Here is a 6,000-nt window from a genome sequence, read left to right on the forward strand (position 1 = left end):
CTTTGCCACTTTGGTAGCCCGGAGCCGGATCGTACTTGCATGGAGGGACTCGGAGCCCCTGAAATCTGGGGTATGGGTTAGCGACATGGCCGGGTTTCTCAGATTTGAGAAAATTAAGTTCGCCCTGAGAGGATCAATGTCAGGGTTCGTTAGGAGGTGGCAGCTGTTATCGACTTCTTCGGAGAAAACTAAACTTTCAGCAGATTCAGTAGGGGGGGGGGGGGGGGTAGGGGGGGGGAGTTAGGCTATTTTTTGTCTAGATTAGGCGGGAACAGTGGGAGATGAAGGGATGTGTTACGCGCTGAACTTTGTTTACATTTGTATTTGTATCTTTTATTGTTATAAAACCATAAATGCCATCATAAAATGTTTGTTAAAAAAAAAGAATTTGAATGGAAGATTTGCATTTCAGAGGCTGTCAAGGGATTTGAAACCCTTTGAAGTGTAATTGGCTTTCAAGGAAACCTCTGACACTTGTAACAGCTGCTGCTTTAAACATGTCTGTCTGAGGCAGCAGGTGTTAGGGAAAGATAAGTCAGAATGTAGTGATTTTTCACTCTATTGCCTGGACTGCTCTTCAGCTTTCAGGGGTCTCTGTTGGAGGTCTCTGATGGGGGTCAGATGCAGCTCTTTGCCCAACTATTTAAAGGAACAGAAATTAATCCACAGTAAATACCCACCATCTCAATACAATTAAATACAATTAATATACAAGGAACAGATTCCCTTCTCATTAAATATGAAATGAAATGAAATGAAAATCGCTTATTGACACAAGTAGGCTTCAAATGAAGTTACTGTGAAAAGCCCCTAGTCGCCACATTCTGGTGCCTCTTCGGGGAGGCTGGTACGGGAATTGAACCCACACTGCTGGCCTGCCTTGGTCTGCTTTAAAAGCCAGCTAATTAGCCCTGTGCTAAACCAGCCCCTGAGAGTTTAAATATACAATCCAAAATTTCAAAACAACTTAAAGACCTCCATATTCTGCACCAAATTTTACACTGTGAGATGTCCCGGGCCAATTTCATTTAGCAAGCATTTTCTTAAACAATCAAATAGTTCATGACTTTCATCCATTCATTTAACTTTAGAGATTTTGTGCTGGATTTTCATGCCTCAGCATAGAGGTGAGTGGGCTTTAAAAACGGTGAGTGTGTTCAGATCCCATCCATGTGGGAAAGGGGGCAGATCACGAGCCCAGACGCAGCACTCCTGCCCTTATAATTTTGAACCAATGGTCAAAGTTTTTATTGTACTGAGCTCTCCGCTTTGTTTATACAGCTTTGATGTGGATGTGGAGGTTTACCTGGTGTTGTAAGACTTCTTACTTTATACAGCTTGTAACAGAATCTTATTATGAAAGCTTGGCTGAGCTTTAAACCCCACAAATGGATTCATCTCCCTAAAGATTGTTGATACAGCTGTCATGGGACTGTACGTTTGTTTATTTTGACTGCACATTTGTTTATTAAGATCATTATGTTTGTTCAAGTTGTTTTTGAATCAGTGTTTATCTTGACAATTTCATGAGCATCTCAAAAGACCCCAATGTTATTATAGGGCTCAAGAGTTCTATACATAGTGATCACTAGGTAAGTTGAGAGGATATGGAAGGTGAGTGGACATGGGAAGAATGAGGATGGGGACATGGAGGACGAGAGGGGTAGGGGGCTCACATTCATGTACTGAATTGGACCGATGTCCCAATGAGTGGAGGTGGGTTTTTTAACCAGCCCACCTCAGTTTTTTAACCTGCTAGCACAGTCAGCTAGGAGGCGAGACCGCAGTAGCAGGACTTGTGATTCCTGTCTCGAGGAACAAAATCCAGGTCTTCCTTTCTCACCAGCATTTGTTTCATGCTAGCCGGCTCAATCCACAAACTTTACTCATTCATATTTTTCACAGAGTGTATCTCAGAGTGTACAGAGGGATGATAGCATAATGGTAATGTTACTGCAGTACTATTCCAATGGCGTGGACTAATTCTAAAGGGACATGAGTTCAAATTCCACAGTGGTAGCTGGGGGAATTTAAATTAAATTAACGAATAAATATGGCATAAATGCTAGTCTCATTAATAGTGATCATGAAGCTACCAGATTGTGGTAAAAAATGTCACTAATATCTTTCGGTGGGCAAATTTACCATCTTTATCTGATCTGGTCTACATGTGACTCCATTCCCACAGCAATATGGTTGATCCTTAACTACATTCTGAAATAGACTAACAGGTCATTCAGTTGTATCAAATCACTACAGGAGAGAAAAAGCACATGGGTGTAGCCATGCCACATGAACTGCAGTGGTTCAAGAAGGTGTCAGCACCTTCTCAAGGACAATTATGAATAAATATTGGCTTTGCTAGCACTCTCACACCCCAGGAACAAACTTAAAATCTGCACAATGAAAGATTGTCAACACATTATTAAGCGAGTATGCTACCTTCAGTACGCCCATTGTACAGAATTGCATTTAAAATATTGAGCAATTAGAATATATTTCCACTGCCTGCACAAGAGCAAGTGTTTCGTGCAGGCAAGGTACTTTTAACAAAACTTTTATTTGCTTAGCTTTCCAAGCTAAGTGACAGCACCCATCAGAAATATTATGAAACAAGTTACACTAGAATAGTCCTCAGGTAAAATAACATGGGAAGTTTTGTTAAAAATGACTAACTTCACATTCTTTGGTTCATCCGATGTTGGTAATTTGAGTACACATTTATCCATTCGCATTTCTAGACCACCATCATAGACTCTTGTTTTATTTTGTAAATCCCGTACCAGCCTCCCCGAACAGGCGCTGGCATGTGGCAACTAGGGGCTTTTCACAGTAACTTCATTTGAAGCCTACTTGTGACAATAAGCGATTTTCATTTTCATTCATTTTCATTGGTGTTGATTGCATTATACTAATGCAAGCTCCTAGCAAGCACTTGTTCGCTACTTGGTGAAAATTGGAAGATCAAAATCTAAGCCAGCAATCCCTGTCACTTTATATAGATTAAATAGTAATATTTTAATTTGCAATTGCTGGAGAGTTGAAAATACAGTATGAGGCTTCAAAAAATCCCTTCATTTCCTGGAACATAATTAAAGTGTCACTGCTAACCTATAAGGGACAGTCACTTCTCATTGATTAAAAAGAAAAAAAAAATGCAATGATGTTTTTTTCTGAATCCAGATACAATGAGTAGTTTTACAAATGGACCATTATAAACTATTCTTAAAACATGAGAGGAACATATCATGATAATAGAAATTTGATCTGCATTTATTTGCTGAAAATTAAAGATTTTCTTTAACAATGTTCTGCTTTTAATATGATTTGGTTTTTTTTACATTGCCAGAGGTAAAGGAGAGCAGTGAGCTAACTGCCTGAATTGCTACCAATATTTATAACTGTATGCCAGCTTTAGCCTGAGGCAGGAAGTGAGCCTAATGCAAGATGTGGAAAATGTTGCCGGCGAGTCCAATTTAATAAAGTTTCATTATGAATTTTAGTTAAACTTTTCAAAGGCTGGCAGAAATCAGCAGGTGTTAAGAGATGGGGTGTGGGCGTGGGGAGAGGATAAGTAGCAGCAATCCTCATGCCCAACTATTGCTCCACCATTACTATCAAGCAAGGGGACGAACCCTGGTTCAATGAGGAGTGTAGAGGAGCTGCCAGGAGCAACAGAAACCGTATCTAAAAACAAGGTGGCAACTTGGTGAAGCTACAACACAGGACTACATACATGTTAAACAGTGGAGGCAGCATGCTATGGCCAGAGCTAGACGATCCCACAGCCAGCAGATCAGATCAAAGCTCTGTAGTGGTGATTATAGCTGGGATGTTCCAGTCCCAATAGTGGATTGGGGGTTGTGGGAAGAACAATGCGGCAGGAGCTGAAAAATTGTTTTTGCACCAATTTGAATGAAATGACGGTGGTAACGTGCGCTCCCGCCCATCATGGCAGCTTGTCATTTCTGCAAGAGGCTGGCATTGAAGTCAGTTTGCATTCAATTAATGAAGAGCTCACAGACTAGGGGGATTCAGAAGGACTGGACATACTTAGTCCTGAGTGGAGGTCCCGGGGTATCTACCTGGTGTTCCTCCTCCCTTTTGGGTGACATACTGATGAACTTCTGCAGGTTGACTTCTCACACAAGATAGTTGTGATCATCAAAGAATTTACAAGGCTATATACCTCTCTAAAAGAAAGGTCATCCTTGGATCAACACTTGGCATTCTACTGACCCAGAAAGGACAAAGAGCATCACTGAAACTAGCAAACAGATGGAAAAATGGGTGGAAATCTATCCTGACCTCTATACAATGAAGAAGCTTTTAGTGCCATTCCAGACCTTTTATGTCATGGCGCAGCTGGACAGCAAGCATACCACAATAGATCTCAACATAGCCATTGACTGTCTTGCCTTGTCCGAAGCCTGACCTTGCTACACACCAAGGAGTGGTCAGTGTTAAAGTCAGCACTGTGATAGCTATGAGTGATGAGGACACTGTTGAGGGTCAGAACCTCTGGTGAAGGATAGAGGTGAGTAACGGGGACGTAGGTGCGCATGAGTTACATTCATGGTTTGTAGTTGCAAAATTCTTCTTGAAGCATGATGCCACACAAGATTACTGGTCGGTATATCTTGCGGAGAGATCCAAAGAGCTTACTACATTGATACTGTGTTTCAGACTATTTGTTAGCCAGGATGTCTTTCAAACTAATTTGAACCACCTTATATGCACTGTGCCAGGATGCATCTGTATCATAAATGACATAACCTCCGTGGGAAGAACAAAGCAAGAACTTGACCACAATCTGCAATAATTGATGCAAACTGCACATAATGAGTATTTCACTCTTGTAATTCTGCTGTCCAAGAATCACTGTGAGAAGTGTTAAGAACACCACTGATGTTAAATGTGAGCATATCCCAAAACCCAGAAGGGTAACTTGGAACACCAGTTCTTAATGGTGTATATTTTCAATTTGGTACAATGTGAGAAAAGATATACAAACCAGTGAGAAGTAGCCCAACCTTGTTTGATCAATTAGTAAAGAATCTTTATTAACTTAAAGAAAACACACAAGAAAGGCTGAAATATATTACATCACTAAACTTAACTATAATAATGGCTATACACACACAGTATATCATGAATTAACCCTTTATTATTATTTTATGAGTTAACCCTTGTTCCCAACTACCAATTTTCCCAAACTTTGAAAAATGGCCCTTTTCCCAAACAACATCATTTTATAACTCTGTGAGCTAAATCCAGCATTTGTTATCACCCACGGATTATTTTCCAGGTTTGGGAAGACCGTCTTCAGTTCAGTGAAGCCGTTCCTCTCAGCAAGCATCTTTAAAAAACAAACAGTAGCTTTTAGCAACAACGTTTTCAGGAGAGCCTGCTGGGTATGGCTATGTGAGGTACCCTCAATAATGATGCTTAGAGATTAAACTGTAAAGAAGGCTTTATTAGGCTAATAACTATGCTACAGATTTGGACGAGAGCTGACTGCTATACAGACCATGAGGCAGGCCTTTATGTATGGCTCCCAGATGGGCGGAGCCAGAGGCGGAGTCCACAGGGTTCCAAGCCTGGTCTTAAAGGGGACATCACCTTACATGATGATAAGGCAGTAACCGTTCATCACATTCACCCCCTGTTTAAAAAGGAGTCCGGCGGGGGTGAAATGCCATCATAGGTCCATCCGTCTCGGCGGCCGGATCGTCCTCCTCGATCTCCTCAGTTCGGGTGGTGGTGCGGCGGGCACGGACGTCCCGGTTGAGGGCACATCCGGGAGCACAGCGGTCGGAGCTTCGGTCCGGGTCGGGGCAGAGGAACTAGGCAGGGCCGGGGGTAGCGGAGCCGGCGCCGGCGGGGTGTGTAAAGGGGGGGCGCACGGTAGGAGCTCACCAACGGTTGGTAGGGCCGGAAGGGGGTGTGTTGTAGGGGGCGACGGGTCCTGCAGGGGAGCGGCGCGGGAAGGGGCGTCTG

The sequence above is a fragment of the Scyliorhinus torazame genome, chromosome 3 (assembly GCF_047496885.1).
Source record: "Scyliorhinus torazame isolate Kashiwa2021f chromosome 3, sScyTor2.1, whole genome shotgun sequence".
NCBI lineage: Eukaryota > Metazoa > Chordata > Chondrichthyes > Carcharhiniformes > Scyliorhinidae > Scyliorhinus > Scyliorhinus torazame.